Source organism: Cyprinodon variegatus, unplaced genomic scaffold (assembly GCF_000732505.1).
Source record: "Cyprinodon variegatus isolate N-32 unplaced genomic scaffold, C_variegatus-1.0 Scaffold303, whole genome shotgun sequence".
Lineage (NCBI taxonomy): Eukaryota > Metazoa > Chordata > Actinopteri > Cyprinodontiformes > Cyprinodontidae > Cyprinodon > Cyprinodon variegatus.
Window position 1 is genome coordinate 497,131 of NW_015150756.1, and position 18,096 is coordinate 515,226.

The 18,096-nt window shown below is 38.0% G+C and overlaps 1 protein-coding gene and 1 non-coding gene across 3 annotated transcripts in view; both read right to left on the reverse strand.

Moving 5' to 3' along the window:
• The window catches only part of LOC107090620 (histone H2A-like), a 665,777-nt gene that overhangs the window by 494,922 nt on the left and 152,759 nt on the right, over nucleotides 1-18,096 (reverse strand). The gene's annotated exons all lie outside the window — the stretch shown is intronic.
• On the reverse strand, nucleotides 72-143 carry trnaq-uug. Its single transcript has one exon. It is a non-coding gene; the product is annotated as a tRNA-Gln (tRNA).

Consider the following 18,096-nt stretch of genomic DNA (forward strand, 5'->3'; position numbering starts at 1 on the left):
CAACTAGGTTCTACTGAGTCTTGGTACAGGAAACAAATGTATGAAGCACTCAACAATTAAAGACATCAACTAGGTTCTACTGAGAGTTGAACTCAGATCACTGGATTCAAAGTCCAGAGAGCTAACCATTACACCATAGAACCCTTAAAATTTCTTATCCCTCAAAGGTTTCTCGATGTCAATGATCTCTATCGAGGGTTTAGCTTGATTTGTGAAATTTTCCACAAGTTAATCTCTCATGTTGATGTTGAAAAACTTTGACAAATCTGACTTGGAAAAACTTGTATCCTTGCATCCATAGCCTAGAGTGCTACCAATTCAACCTTGAAATTATCGGAGCTTTTCAAGTTTATGGAGTCAATGGTTGGCAGTGGAGTTTTTAATAGGTTTAGTGGTTCTTCTTCTTCAAGCTATGCATTGGATAGGCAGCCAAGAAGGAAAGAGAAGTGGTCTTTAACTTCTTTAATATTCAACCTGATATAGAAACTTGGACATAACATCCAGTCATTACACACAGACAGATATTTCAAGGGTTTCTCTGTTGAAATTTCCATGATTATAACTGACAACTAATGAAATCCCCAAAGTCAAAATTTAAGGAGACCAAATCAAGGAAAGGATCCATATGACCATGAAATTTATGAACATTTACAGTTCTCAATACTTACTGATCCTTTGGTCAGGATTGCTGCAGTTTTGGAGTACAGGAAGGAGTTGATCAGTCTGTCGTTTTGCCTAGGTGTGACAAGAGCCTGGGTTGCTCTGATAGTGAATTTTAAATCTTCTGCATATTCTGGTCTGGAGTATCTAATCTTCCTCTCCCCAATACCCTGCTCGATATTCTATGGGGTTATACTGTGATGGGTTCTATGTCCAATTAAGAAAAGGAGATACAATGGTCCATAAATGTAGGCAATGCTAGCTGTGCTCTGTGTGCAGGGGCTTTGTCCATTTTAGTGTGCTTCAGCACAAGGTTTTCCAACTTCCTGAAAAAAAAAAAAAAAGGGACACCTCATGTGCATACCAGCTGACCCGATGGCCTGTACTCCTCCTGGCGTGGTGATTTTTTTAGCCCTCCTTTATGTGTGAAATAATTTTTTTTATAACTATTTGATTCCAATCTGCATTGAAGAACATGCATATTTCTGAATGACATGGACACGTGGGTAACAAATTGTTATCCAGCAATTCACTTTAATACAAAACAACAAACTTTGCTGAATATAATAAGTATCTCAAACATAAGTCTGTCCTTCTTAACTTCAAACTGTAACAATTAATATAAAACAATAAATCAATGGTGTACTTTTTTGGTGCAACAGCAAACTTGTAAATATATTTGTCAAAGGTGCGCCACCCCCAAAAGCAGTGTCAGCATTTACATTACTCCATTCGTCTGCCATAATGCTCTGTTGTTCCGCTATCTTCTCAGTGAGCACCACTTCTCTCGACCAATGGGATGAGGGTAATCTGGATCGTTACATATATGTTGTCAGCTCAGTGGTCACAACACAGGACAGGGCCCGGAAAAAAGTTTACCGTAATTATTGTACCTATCGTGCCCTTTTTCTTCATTTTCCATTAGCTTTTTACTGACTTTTTTTTTTATTCTCACAGTAATATGGGACAAAGAGCCTTCCTTTTCCACTAAAAACAGAAAAGGTACTTCTATTTCTAAATACGGTTGACTAAATACGGGACGGTTGGAGGGCCTATTCAGCACTCCCAAAAATGGTAAANCTTCTCCCCCAGCACAGCACGGTGTAGAAGAGGACGCTGGCTACCACAGACTGATAGAACTTTACCAAAATGGTAGAGATGACCAAAAGAATGTGTCTAAAATATGCAAGATCACAATAACACAAGTGACCACATTGTTTTTTTTAGAGTGGGCGGTTTAAGAAAATAAAGACTATGCTTCTGTCAGCTCTCCAGATGGAGATGATTGCTTCTCCTCCGTCTGTCACCTTCTCTCTGTTCAGCTTCATCTGCCTGAAAGTTGGTGATATTCACAGAAGACAAATGACTGGTTTGAAACAACAAAGGCAGGTTTTTATTAATATCCATCTCTGCTGCAGTTGTCACATTTGCCTGGTTTCCAAGGAAACTGACTTATTTTCCTCCTCAGATGTGTCTTGATGCTTTGTCGCTGTCAGATGTTGAGCAGATTTATGCTTCATGCTGTGAGGATAAAGCGACTGTACATACGCCAAACAAACGGCAATGTTTCACAGATGTGCTGCTTGCAGAAAAGGCTTTAAAGGTAAAACCTTTTCATTCGTTGACAGCACAACAGATCCAAAAGCTGATCTGTTCATTTGCTGGGTTTTAGCATTATAAGAATCTAAAAAGAAGAAGTATGTTGGATGTATCAGTCAAGTTCACAGAAAGCATCTTTCCAAGTTTTATAAACTACAGACGGAATGTTGTTTCATTATTGTTGGAAGCAATGGACACATTTGGTAAATGGAAGTTTGATGAATGCAACACAGAAATAAAACTTTTTCAACCTTTTTGATCAAAATGTTGTGAGTAGCTTTTCTGCTTTCTCAAAACTTATTTTACTACTTTCTTTCCAATTTTTTCAAATTTGTATATATAAACTCTATATATATATATATATATATTTACATTTAGCTTGTTTTTAGAGCCTTCCATTTAATAGCAAACAGTTTCTCTCGCTTTCCTTTTCATATCCAGGGTGCTTCTTCTGTCTTCTGCAACACCCTATGCAACACGCCTGCTTTATGCCAATAATGCCATAAACAGAGCAGAAGTCTACGCTGCTGTGATGGCATCTCCAGAAATCACATCATTGTAGACTGTAGGTAAACCTTGTTATTAAAAGATCAATACTAATGAAACATTATTCAAACCCAGTTGAACTGAGTTGACCTGAATGGATTACGACCTGAATAAATAGGTCCAATTAGATTCTAACGGGAAAGGGAAGTGGAGTGGCGGATGTACTGGTATGGATGTCCTTTTGATCAGTTCTGTTTCATATAGACAAACTTTCCTGAGGATATGAGATTCCTCATAAAGACAGAGTTTATAGGACGGCACAGACCAACACAAGTTTTTAAAACATTCCAAAGGAAATGCTGGTCATCTTCTGCTCTGCCATTATTTGGTCTTTCCTATGTTCAGCCATCTAAATGTGTTTTGACTCATCGCCTCAAAACAGGACAGGTAATGACTGCAGCTATCGTTAACACCGCACTGCAGAGAGGATCATCAAGGCTGATCTTCCCAACATTCAGGACTCATGCAAGTATAGGGTTAAAGGTATAGCCAACATCTTTAAAGACCCCATACACCATGGGTACCTAATTGGGTAGAGTTTACTTTCCAACCAAATAATAATTTGCCACTTGACCGTGAGATAAAGGTGGATAATAGGAAGGGATAAGTGGGAAAAAAAGGGTTATGCAGAGGGATACATGGGATAATTTTTTTTTTTACAGTGGGATAAAAATAGGAATGAGAGGGGCAAAGTGCTGCATACTGAAATTAAAAGTGCAGCCAACATCTCTTCAGAAAACACATTCTGTAAGTTGTTTGTTTACTTTCAGTTCAGCAAAATAAATTGGCAACATTCGGTAAGATGAAGAGGAGTAATGCTGAGGTATGACACCAAAATCTTGGCCCATCTTAGACCTGCCGTTTCTGTTGAAAGTTTTAGAGAAAGTCATTGCAACCCAACTCCACAATCCCCTTACGCATACTCTATGCGGCATTCGAGTACCACAAGGGACCATACTTGGCCCGATCCTTTTTATCATCTACTTACAGCACTGCCCCTTTGTCTTACAATCTATAAACACAAAGTTTCCATTATCATGCAGACAATATACACTTGTACATAAAAATTGATTTTACACTCCCCCCAGCTTTATAGTCTATACTTGAAGTTTTCCTAGAGGAGATAAGAACATGGATATCTGACAACTTTCTTTCCTTCAGGACAAGCCATCCTGATTGGGACACCACACCAAACCCAATCACTCTCCTTCAGCAGTTTACCCATTTTGATCATTACTTTACCCCTTCTAAATTTGTCACAAACTTCAGAGTGAGACCTCGCATTTGACACCCACATATACCACCTCTGCTAGGTCTCCTTCCTCCACCTCAGAAACATCAATAAACTCCAGCCCTCTGGATGCTGAGAAGTTGATCAATCCCTTTATTTCCAATAGGGTTGACAACAGTAATGCCTTCATTGTCGGGATCCTTGGCAAAAGCGTCTTCATATTCAGAACTGCACTGTTCCGTTCCTGACGAGGATGCACAAATAGAATCATATCAATCCAGTCTTGAAATCCTCCATTGGCTCTCCATTTAACAGAGAATCTAGTGCAAAATCTATCTCCTACCAGCCCGTACGTGGAACTGCTCCTGCCGATCCCACTGAACACCCCACACGCTGTTTGGCGAAACAATGACTTTGTCGGCATTCGTCTACTGTAGGTTTATAGCCTTGCTGGGCAGCACAGAGCCCACTGCTCTCATTAAGCCATAAAAAAATTTAAATTAAATAACAACGGTCAGTTCAGGTGTTTTATCAAAAATTTGAATCAGGAAATCGTCTATATAGCGAACTGAAAGATTGTTGTTCTCTACTTCAAAAAAACTCTTTGGAGTTTTAAAAAATGTTATTTTTTTTTTATATTTTTTTATTTAAAAATTTTATGTATAACATGGATGCATAAACACCTCATTTTATTTCAGTGTTAAATTCTCTTTCAAGTAACAGATTCAAATTAGAAATGTCTCTGGACCTTAACTGGTTTGTGATTTTCTTTATTCGGACCTCGCTGATTTTTAACTGGTTACCCCCGAGATGGGGGGGTTCCTAATGTCGGGTGATGACGACAAGACATAAAAAAATAAGTAATAAGAGTAATTTAATTCAGTATTATTATTTTAATAGCACCAAGTCATGAAAAGACAATTTAATTATAGGAAATCTTACAGATTGGTTAAAAGTTTTCTAAGAAATCCCAGCTGATTGTAGTCTTTAAGTCACTGATTCTTGAGCAAGCAAAGTCAGTGACTGTGGATGGCAGGGATGGCTTTGATAGATATGGATCCAAATGAGAATGAGGAAGATGAGGGGGGAGAAATAAAGGCAGTATTAAGGGGGGCTGTGTTGTATTGGCCAGAAAGAGGGAACAGGAGTATGAGGGGAATGAAAATGGATCATAGTGAAGAGTTAATGATCTTGTTTTTTGTGGGACTTTAATCTAATATTCTTAGCTCATCTCAGTAAGATGTCCAAACAGCCTCATCTCAGGGAAAAGTGATGTCAGTAATTATTAGTTCAGCTATCTGACTGCATTATTATCCCCTTCAGCCCCGTCGACAACAACTGAGCTTTGAGGTGTAATTTTATTTAAAACACATTAAAAGTGTTGCACTGAAATTCCATCATCAAAGAAAATACAACCAGCAGAATTGATTTACATGCAGCACTGCAGACTCAATGTGGTGATTTACCTGCAGACAAGGTTATGAACTATTCCCCTTTGGAACCAGAAGTATTCATCATTTTTTATTTCTTTTTTTTCATCCTTGTTGATCATGTAAAACCTTATATTTTTCTATGTGGAAGTGCTGAGATATTATATCAAAGCTGAGCCTCTGGATCCACTTCATCTACTGTAGCATACAAACTGTGTGAAGCACAGCTTCCAAATCATTCCCCTTTATTTGTTCTCCCTGACAGCATCTTTTGTATCAACTCCTGGATGTTTTATTATGTTTCTGTTCCCTCCTGATGGCTTGGAGGATTAACCATTTTTAATGCAGAACTCAGACCCCCCAAGGCTAACAACTTAATGCAAAACAACAAAGGAATGGCAGAATGATCAGAGCAGATTAGGTAAAACAAGAATATGACTAAAAATGCAAGAAAGTTTAATAAATATTTACAAGATAGATCACATAAATAAAGGAAAAAAAAAGTTGAACCTCTCTAAAGGGCTCTAATCTATCTCTGCTTTTGGTATTGCCCTCATTTTTCTGGGAAACAAAAACAGAAATAGTTATATATTAAGTTATAAGTGGACAGCAACCATGGCAACAACATATAACATATACAGTAGATAACATATAGATACATAAAGAGAATACTCTCTTTCCAGAGAAGTTACACCACCGTTTAAATAAAAGCAATACTCTCTCTGCTTTTTTGACAAACATTAATTGTGACCTTTGCAGTTCAGAGCAGAACAACATATAAAGATATAATTACATCAAACTTTGTTATGTCTTTTAAGGAATAATATTATTTATCCTACTACACATTGCAGCTGCCCACTCTGAAGAACAGGACAATGTACAATGAAGAAGATGCAAAAAAAAAAAAAAGGACAATTACCAGCTTTTTAATACATATTTAACTCTACACTATGGGACAGGGCACATAAGATCCTTACCTCAAATCAACAGCTAGTTGGTCTAGACCAGGGGAAACCAATTAAAAATATGCTGGCTCCGAATAAAGAAAATAATCAACCAGTAAAGGTCCAGAGAAATAAAAAATCTAAATCTAAAGTGTTTTTTGAAGTAGAGAACAACAATCGTTCTGTTTGATAGACAATTTCCTGATTCACATATTTTATAAAACACATTAACTGACTGTTTGTTTTTTTATTTTTTTTATGCTTTAATGAGAGCAGTGGGCTTTATGCTGCCCTGCGAGGCTTTAAACCTGGTTTGAATGGAGACTAAGCCATTCTAAAGCACATATCAAGGAGCTCATTTTGAGCCTGGATCCATATTTATTTTTGATTCTGTTCATGATGGAGAATCCTGCTTCACAGCAGCAGGCTGAGCCAAACATCCTCTAAATGTTCAGGGTCATCTTTGAGCACCATTTCACTTTTCTTTCACCAGTTCACCACAGTTCTTCCAGCAGTCCACACTTTCTCTGCTCTCTTTTTCTCATCGTCTTCTCCTTCTTTCCCATCGCCCGGCTTGCCACAGGTTTGCCTGCTGTGTCTAAAAGTAGCAGCAGCAGCAACCCAGACTGACAGCAGCTCATTGGATCAGTTGGATCACCTGTAGCCTGGTCCCGGATGCTATGGAAGGCTTTACCGTATTAACAGGAGAAGTGGCACAAGTAAAGTTAGACACTGCTGTTGGATAACATGCAATAATTTATAAATGGTTTAAACCAGGTTGGGTCAGAATTAGCCAGCAGGTGGGTCCGGATCCAGTAATCCGTGACCTCTGGTATAGACCATTTCAACAGCATATTGATCCCAAATGGTCAAAAGTAAACACGCAAACTGGTTTTGGGATATTTAATCAGCCTTCCCAATTAAAATTCTACAGATGATACTTCAAATCTGCATTTGTGTGAATAAACCATCATTTTCATTTGAAGCCATGTACTCCCCCAAGGCAAATGGTCAGATAAACTGGCAGAACGACTTTGTGCTGAAAGTTTTTGCTCCATTAATGTTACAAATAAGGAACATGTATTGTAAAATGGAAATGAGTAAAAAAAAAAAATGCCTTTTAGAAATTTAAATTTATGGAATTCTTAATTCAAACAAAAGGTTTTGATAGCTTTGCTGTTTTCACTGATCTTTTTTTTTTTTTTTTTTAGAATTATTCATTTATTTAAAAAAAATATTTTCCAGATTAACTTTTAAAATGCATTATTTTCTGACAGTGTTTTACAGATCATATTCTCTTTACTTCTGAGTTTTGGAATAATAACTGCAGAGGGAACGGGTTCCCTCCACACAGTAGTTTCATTATTATAAAAAAAAAAAAAAAAAAAGGAGGGAAGGAAATTTCTTCCAAAGGGGATGGTGGAGTTTTTTTTGTTTTTTTTTGGAAGCATACATAGCCTGATTAATTTAATCTATAAACCTAAAGCAATATGCATGTTATGGTTGTTACACATCATATGCTGGTAGTCGACCTTGACCAGGGTATCTTGCAGTAGAACTGCAGTCAGTCCCTGGACTGGCATGGCCATCACTGTCCCTACATGGTTAGGGACTCACTTCCCACTGGGATCAGCTTCATAGTCATGGTAGGACACTTCTCTGATTTTATTTATTTTGCTCAGAATGCTCATAAACCCACAGCCCGGCAAATGTTGAAAGGACAATATTTTTGTAATTGCTGTTAATATATAGTAGAAATTTACACATTCAGTAATAAAATGTCACAGGGGATGGTATGGTCATTTAAGAAGGAATGGGATGATTATAAAAATTTCTTTAATAAGGCGGATGCCATCCCCCCTTCAACTCAAGTACTGCCTCTACATTTAAAAGCAGTCTAGTCAGATCCAACATTCACAAAAATATGACTTCCACTTACAATGTTTCTCTTTCTTCTCCAAAGAATCTGTTCCACTAGATTGACTCAACACTTACTGTATACATCTAAAACTCCAGTTTGTGTTTTCCTGGTTACCCGTTATTGCATCTCAAAGCAGACACAAAAGTAATCATGAATGACAGCTGAAAACTGGACAAGGTAATGACAGTCGCTCTGTGGTCTCACTGTGATTAGCTTTTACTACAATTCATTTCCCCATAGCCTTTTCCTAGACGAGCCCTAGATCATATAAAATGATGGTTCAAGTGAATAAACATTTAGGATACATCTACTTTACTTCCCTTTATCTCTAATGCCAATAGGGTGAGCAGACGTCCCTGTTTTATCGGGACAATCCCCATTTTGGACCACATGTCCCTTCCAAAAGGTAACCCCTGATGTGTCCCAGATTTTAAAATCTGATCACGATAAAATGAAAAAATTAGTATGTAGCAGACTGCAAAGCCAACTGCTCATAACATCTATTAAAGTGGCTGTTTATGACTGATTGAGCCACAGGGGCTAACAGAGCAGCAGGGTGTGTGTGTTCTTGTTTTTAATAGGGAAAATTTCGGAGCCATTTTCTGGAAAAATAACTCATTGTTTGCCTGGAGCCAAAGAGAGAAATTACTGTTTTTAGATCAGGGGTCATGTTTGGGACTAAGGTGTTAATTGGGGGTCGGGCTTTCTGAAAAAAAAAAAAAAATATATATATATATATATATAGAGTTTATATATACAAATTTGAAAAAATTGGAAAGAAAGTAGTAAAATAAGTTTTGAGAAAGCAGAAAAGCTACTCACAACATTTTGATCAAAAAGGTTGAAAAAGTTTTATTTCTGTGTTGCATTCATCAAACTTCCATTTACCAAATGTGTCCATTGCTTCCAACAATAATGAAACAACATTCCGTCTGTAGTTTATAAAACTTGGAAAGATGCTTTCTGTGAACTTGACTGATACATCCAACATACTTCTTCTTTTTAGATTCTTATAATGCTAAAACCCAGCAAATGAACCGATCAGCTTTTAGATCCGCTGTGCTGTCAACGAATGAAAAGGTTTTACCTTTAAAGCCTTTTCTGCAAGCAGCACATCTGTGAAACATTGCCGTTTGTTTGGCGTATGTACAGTCGCTTTATCCTCACAGCATGAAGCATAAATCTGCTCAACATCTGACAGCGACAAAGCATCAAGACACATCTGAGGAGGAAAATAAGTCAGTTTCCTTGGAAACCAGGCAAATGTGACAACTGCAGCAGAGATGGATATTAATAAAAACCTGCCTTTGTTGTTTCAAACCAGTCATTTGTCTTCTGTGAATATCACCAACTTTCAGGCAGATGAAGCTGAACAGAGAGAAGGTGACAGACGGAGGAGAAGCAATCATCTCCATCTGGAGAGCTGACAGAAGCATAGTCTTTATTTTCTTAAACCGCCCACTCTAAAAAAAACAATGTGGTCACTTGTGTTATTGTGATCTTGCATATTTTAGACACATTCTTTTGGTCATCTCTACCATTTTGGTAAAGTTCTATCAGTCTGTGGTAGCCAGCGTCCTCTTCTACACCGTGCTGTGCTGGGGGAGAAGCACCTCCAAGAAGGACACCTCCAGACTGGACAAACTGGTGAGGCGAGCAGGCTTTGTGATTGTCAAGAAGCTGGAGTCTCTGGGGACAGTGGTAGAGACACTTAAACTGCTGGACATTATGGACAATGCCAGCCACCCTCTGCACACTGTCTTCACCACTCAGAGGAGCCTAAACAGTGGGAGATTGCTCCTCCCCAAATGGAGGACCAACAGACTGCTGAACTGCTTTGTTCTGCAAGCCATTAAGCAGTACAACTCCTCACTTGGGACAAGGAGGAGGTGGTGGGAAGAGCGACAAGGTTCAGCACCCCCTTCCTTAGACATCTTATGCAAAACATGACCTATTGTTACTCGTGCAATATTCTTCTCTCTCACTGTGCAATCACACATGCCGGCTACTGTGTAGCCTGTGTAATGTTTTACTTATTTATAAGGTCAGTACATCTCTGCAGTACATGTGCAATAATCCAAGTCAACTACTGTGTAGTCTTTCCCTAGCTCTCTATAGTGCAGATATTTCTATATCTAAAGGAAACCTATTCCAGGACATAAAAATGTTTTGCTTTTTTGTACTATATATATTCTTCTTACATAGTCTGTTGTATTTTTATCTTTAATGGCATCTTGCTTTAACTCTTTGTACTCTATATAAACTACTGGAACCAGAATTTCCCTAAAGGAGTAATCCCAAGGGATAAATATCGATGAGTCTAAGTCTAAGCATCATCATAAACTTGTACAACTCTTCAGTAACCTGCATCTTAAATTGTTTCTTAAGGTTTTAAAAAAAAGTTAATCTTCAAATAGAGCCTATTTAAATAAATATCTCAAATGACAAAACATTTCAAGCGTTGTTGTTCTCAGTTTGCTTTACACGAGTGAAAACGATGGGCTCAGACATAATGTGGATATTTTTAACGCACACTTTTAATTAAAACCCCACTGCCATCAAAAAGCATTAATCATGGAGGTGTTTTGCTGAGCAAACAGCTGCATCGCCAAAAACACCACAAAAAAAAAAAATAAAAAAAACAGACATGAATGATTAATCAGTAAGTTTGAAAAGTAAAAGTTTCTGATCGGAATCACCACCATCTTTCTCTGTAAAAGTTTTAATGACGACGCCTGGAGAAGTGATTTTTGTTCCGTCAGACTTCTCCCACACAGGCTGGAGCTGGAATATTTTTATGTGCTGAATTAATGCGATGACTGATCATTTACTTGGGGTTTTCTGTGTAGGCGTCCCCTTTTTAATCATTTCTGCTGGAGAGCGAAGACTTACAGGGTCAGTGGGACTACACATAATGGCTCAAACTGCTCAATGTTTAAAGAAGCAAATATCCCAGTTTAGGAAGGACATAGAGATTGCTGATCATTTCTATGACCATGTAGATAGGTCAAAAGGTGCATAAAGAAACAGGTAAGAAAGTTGACGTTTCTTTGATCCTAAAGATTTATTATCAATAGTTATGAAACTATAATCATCCCTTCCAACTTATTGAGGAGGAAACATTGCAGCCAGGTTCTTATACACATCTTGATCAACTAATGATCACTCCAGAACAGCAGGTTTGGGCAATTTGCTGCCCTGCTCATCTGGTATGGAAAGATATCAGCAACAGCCTTAGGGCAGCCGTTGTTGAAGCTGTTCAATGTTTGCAGAGATAAAGGTAATTTCTATGTGAAGTACGTCTCTTTTCAATCAGAAAACATTTAAAACTTTCCAAAGAAATTACAAAAAAAAAAAAAAAAGATAAAATTCAGACTCTGCCCACCTCAGTTAGACGGTCAGTGGATAAAGCTAACAAGAAAACCAACAGATGCAGACTAAACAAGTATGATTATAAACCCAGATTGCATAAACTTAAGTGAAACCTTTCTGTTGAGCATGTAATTACAATGAAACAATTGAAAATAAAGAGGGGAAAAAATGAGATCTTGTCCTTTTTTCAAAACGGAGATCCAAGACATTGTGTTTTAATTGATTTTAACATTCTGCTGGAGTACAAACACAATAAAAAGAGTTTCTTTGAAATGTTCACTGTTCAGACCAAGAGAAGAAAAATTGATTTACATACAATTTATGAGATCAGGTTAGCATCGACCCGAGGGGCTTCAAGGACAAAGGAGGTGTTTAAACACAAGCTGTTCATCCTTTTCAGCACAAACCTTTTGATGCATCTACATTGTAATCTATGGCGTAACTATCGGTAAGCAAGGACAGCAGTTGCTTATGGGCCCACAACCTCTTAGGGGCCCAATCACTGACACCTGTTTGGCCCCCAACGCAATTGTAGACTAGGAGGTCTTTTTGCAGATGTAATGGTGCGTAAAATTCCTCTTAAACTGTGACACCAATGGCAAAGCAGACAGTGATGCTTAAAACTACTTTGTTAATAACTGTATAGTTCATTAGACACTCATATAATATGTTTCAAACCGCAATAAAGATCCTATAATAAACAATGTATTTAAGTATTTTATTTTTCACACTACGACATGGAATTATGGGTAACCCAGAGCATAGAATAAAATCATAACCGTTACGTATAATGTGTTAGTGACGATGGATCCCCAAAAGCGGTACTTAAGCGGCTTCCAGAAGAAAAAAAAAAAGCAGAGAACAGCTGCTGGTTCTATTAAAGAATCACTGAGGGAGAGGTGGACGTTGCTGTTACAATGAGTAAAGATTGCGACCAGGAGATGAATGGAGAGGGCGTGGGTGATGAGGGGGCTGTGAAGTATATCCATGTCTAGTGATGATGAAGTGTGTATGTATGGGGCACGTTTCGGGTCAGTTTTCTACGGCCGGGGGGGTTCGATGAGCACTGGGATGTCTGTAACATGTGGTGGTGTGTTGTTACCAATGGTTCCATTCAAGGTGCGCAGTCACTATTTTTCCGTATGTGATGTGTGATCATATGATCATGCACTGCTGAGAATTGCATAATTGTGCCTACCTTTATCACGTGTTGTACTTCATATGGGGCCCAACCAGATAATGTTGCCTCTGGGCCTATTGTTGTGTCGTTAAGATATTGATTGTAATGAAGGTGGAAATAAAATAAAAACTTTTCAACAGTTTTCAGCAGATTGCCACAGTCCCTAATGCATCAATATATATGACTACTAATACCTTGTTTCCAACTAGCAGGAAGCTATCTGTATCTACAGTATGTAACTGCTGACCACACCTACAACAGACACAGTGTTAGACTTAGATAGATTTATTTGTCATTTTTCATACACAAGTGTAAAACAAAAAGAAGTTTCTTTAAGAACAGCTCTCTAGACATTTTTTTTAATGCAGCCTTGAAAAATAGTAGACAAATATATAAAAACAGTAATATAAACATATGACTGTAAATTTACAGTTCTAACATTTCAGGTTTTTTTATACTGATAAAATATAATAAATATAATAAAATACAACAAAATAACCAATTTTACACAACATTCAGCAGTCTAATGGCAGTGGGGAAGAAACTGCTATGGAATCTGCTGGACCTGAAGCAGGGAGAAAAATCAATGGAGGGGGTGTGAGGAGTCATTGATGATGTTACGGGCTCAGAACATGCTGCGCTGGGATGAAATGTCTTTAATGGAGGCAATTGGAGCCTCAATGATCTTACCACACAGTGAGACAGCTGGTCACAACGCTCTCTATGGTGCTTCTGTAGAAGGTGTTGTTGATGGGAGGGGGAAAGGTGGGCTATCCTCATCCTCCGCAAGAAGAAGATGCACTTATGTGCCCTTTTGATCAGTGAGGTGGTGTTCAAATTCCAGGTGAGGATGTCTGTGATGTGCACCCCCAGGAATTTGGTGCTGTTGACCACCTCTACAGCTGAGCTGTTGATGACCAGTGTAGCATGGTTAGGACAGTTTTTCCTGAAGTCCAAGATGATCTCCTTCATCTTCTCCACGTTCAGGATCAGGCTGTTATCTTTGCACCAGTCCACCAGCTGCTCCACCTCCTCTCTGTAGTCCAGGTCGTTGTCGTCACTGATGAGGCCTTACGAACCTTATGATGTGATTGGTGGTGAACCAGGGGATGCAGTCATGTGTCATCAGGGTGAACAGCAGGGGGCTCAGGACGCAGCCCTGAGGGGAGCCTGCGCTTAGTCTGATGACATCAGAGGTGTTCTTTCCGACCCGGACTGACTGAGGTCTGTTGGTGAGGAAAAGTTGAGTTGGGCTAACATAGAAATAAGAACCGAGTCCAGTTGAACTTTACCAGAGCTGTTTAGGAAATAATGATAATCATCAGTATGAAAATTATCATCATATTAATAAACATAACAATAGCAATAGTAATAATAACAACAATAATATTAATAATAATACCAAAAACAATAATATGCTTAATTATTATTATTTGTTTTTTATTGATATTATTTTAATTATTATTATTTTCATGATTACTATTATTAATTTTGTTATGTGAATATTGGAGGTTTCACCTCTCTTCATATTAGAATAAAGAAGCATCAAAGCTTGAGTTCTCTTCTACTGTAAGATAATGTGTTTTATTCAATCAGTGTTGAAATTATGTTACTCTCATATTTACTAACCAACAGCTGTGAGGTGATCTGGTTAAGCTTATTGGTGAGAAACTCATTAACTTTTCACATTATTACCATGGATAAACAACAATCCCATTACTACAATTCAGTGGTTCCAGTAAGTTATTTCTCATTTTCTTGTAGGTTAAACTACAGATTTAGAGCATGTCACCAGGCAATAGAGAGCAGTGCCCTGTGTTTACAGTTGTTGCATCAATAAATACATGTAGCATTTGAAATATGCAAGCCCTCCCAGGACAAGATGTCAAAAAGTGCCTCGACTGCATTTCAGAGTATCATCAGCGAATGGCCTGATTCTGTAAAATGTTTTTTGTATATGAAACCTCTGATACCTTCCATAAAAACTGCTTAATCTGCTTCAGATCACTACATCTCATCCTATTTGTTACCAACACTAAAACAATGTGCCACAGGTGATTTATCCGTTTTTCTCTGCAGTCTGACCCCTGCATTCATTTGGGGATTTTGTTTGACCTTCAGCCTTTTTTGGTGAATTCCACCAGTTGAAATATTTGTTTTGGTCTCACTAGTTTCAAGTTTTATTTTATTTGTTGACTTTGGTTTCATGAAATTTCTTCCAAAAAATAATTCTAGTCATTGATCAACTTTTCATTAAAAAAAATAACCTCAGGGCTTTTCTGAATATTTCAGCCATTTCCATCACTTGAGGACCTTCGGACATGCTGGACATTTGCCCACCATGTTATTAGTAATCCAGCCATGCTTGCAGCACTGCAGGGTTTCAACAATTTATTACAACTGTGTTAAATAATGGAGATGCAACCCAAGCCATACAACCAAACCTTAGACTGGTAAGATTTTTACACAATAAGAAAACACAGCCTCTTTTCCTATTTAAGCTTTTCCTTTTGTGGAATTACCAAAATCCCATATTCTGTCCAACGCTAGTAGGAGGGATAAAATGTTATGTTTATTTTTTTACTTTCTTTATAGTCAGATTTTTAGATCCAGTAAGATTTGTTTTTGAGAAGCCCAAACATTGAAGAGGTCTCAGTTTGTTAAAATGTACATTTTTAAGCATGACTGATTCAAATATTTGATTGAAATTCTGTTGGCTTCCCCAATTTACATCGATTAATGATTTAATACATTAATTCTGATATTCATTCTGATATTCATGTAATTAAAACTACTATTTAACAATTTGAAATTTTCTTTGGTGCAATTGGTCGGGGCACAAAATATGAAAGTTACAGCTGGGGGCTGATATGCGGCCATCTTGTCCTGGACCAGGCCAAGGCTGGTAGTTGCTCTAGAGGACATTTACCTCGCTGTGAATGTTTCAAACTTGGCAGCTCTGCAAAACAGATGTTCTGATACTAAGCTAATGCTAGGCTAACACTAGCCCAGAGCATTCTTTCAAATGGAAAACAGACTTTATAAGACAATAGTGTTTATTCATCCACTTTATGAAATGGCAACCCTGTTTGATACTCTACCTCACTCATTTCAAGACTAAATAATTTTCTTAACTAAATAATTATTTATTTCATAAATGTTTCATGTTGCACGACTGTACCACAAAAATGTCCTAGTTGTGAACCTCTTCACTAACAATGGCAATAAACCCGATTCTGATTCTGATTCTGAATTTTCCTGTCTTAACTGTGATGGGTCTCTCTAAATCAGATAACAGCAAGCAAGACATCAAAAATGAAGAAGACAAAAATAAATCTTTGCCCTCTAATGTAAAGAATGAGATAATAAACCTCTGAATAGACCGGACATACTGTAGGGAGGCGCTCTATGGCTGAAGACGGGTTCCTAAAATGTTCTAGCAAACTAGTAGAAGAAGGTTACGATAATAAGACCCACAATACTCCACCCCTAATCATGCATGGGAATTCAAACAATATTGAGAAGATGAACTTAAAAATCAGAAAACAAGTTAAATATCATCACTTTAAAAAAAAACGTTTCCAGAATATCTAAGAACAGCCTCCAGTTTAAGCCCGTTTTGTGGTTGCCCTGCCCTGATGACTCAGAATCCTCATAGACATGCCCTCAAACCATTTCTTTTTTTTAACCTTTTTTTTTACCTGAGCATCACAAAGAAGAAAATATCTGGTTCGGTAGTTTTCTGCAATAACCCAGTTTCTTGTGGGCCATCCTCTGCTGCAGTTCATGTCAGCTTTTCCTTTCCTATGCTTAAAGTGCTCTAAAGATCTCCCTCCCTGTTTGGATTTCAGATTCTAATCGCTGCTCCACCCTCCTCTCCATTTGCATGAACCAGACACCATAATTAGAGCACTCAGCAGCTTGAAAGGTGCATTCAGTATGTCAGGATGAGGTGAGCTTTACCACACCCATCCACCCTCAGCTTGATCCTCAGACTGAAAATAAAACTGCAGTTGAAAAAATTAAATCTATCGATCCTGATCCTGCCGTGGGCTTCACACCTTCAACAAATCTTTTTTTTTTCTGTGCTGATTTATACATGCCTCACTTTCACTGTTTTTTTTTGTCTTTCTTTTTTTTTTTTAAATCTACTGCTACTGAAAAATGATTTTTCAGAAATCTGAATGCAAACAGTCGGAGGCAGAAATGAGCTGTTCTCTCAGGATGAGTCCACACACATTGATGAAGTCTAAAGAACACACACACACTCAAACAGTTTGTGTTTGAAATGAATAATTTATGTCATATGAATGTTGTGGGTTGAACGCTGTTAAATGTAAGAGCAGCCTGCAGGGAAAACACAGTGAAACATTTCCCTTCTGTCTGTCAGAGTCTCTTTTAAATTCAAATATACTTTATTCGTGCGGATGAGTATCAGACGTAGACATAGCACAGAACCACCGGGAGACCGGGAGAAGCCGAGCACACCCGAGCTGCTCAGACTAAATAAATATTCAATATAAACTCATGAAGAGAAGGCGAAGATAAAACCATGTTTGCACGTGTGTGGAGATGTTCACATATTATAACAAGGATAAGCACACTAAGGCCTTAGGTGAGCTCCAGGTTCCTTATATTTCCTACATGAATGTTGCATCGTGTTGCAACAGCTTCCTGAACGCTCAGCTCTCTGACAGCCAGTCATGCTTTAAGAAGCATTCTGATTCGACTAGAGCAGAACATCACAAGCCCCCCTCCCCCCAACATGGTCAAATCTCTGATTAGTGAAATAAACATACTTTCATCAGAAGCATGCAAAACCATGAATCCAGACCCTTTTATTTACGGCTCATTTAACGCATTAACAGATCTGAATCTATTTGCAGGTTAAGTTTCGTTCAAATAGGAAGAGCTTTTTCTTTGAAAAGAAAAACAGAAGCAGAAATTTTATGTTAGCTTAACAAAGTATTACAGGTCTGACATTACCCAAAGTCAATTATTACAGAGTTATAATTATTGAACTTTATCGATCTCACATTGGATAAATTTAACTCTGCATTTAAGCCATCGCCTTGGGGAGCAGTGGGCTGCCGGGGAGCAGGGTGGTGTTAAAGGCTGATTTAGACTTCAAAACCAGGTGTCGCATAGCCTGACGTAGTCCTACTCAATTCTAGTCAGAATATGAGTCTGATGCTGCTCCATAGAGCTGGGAT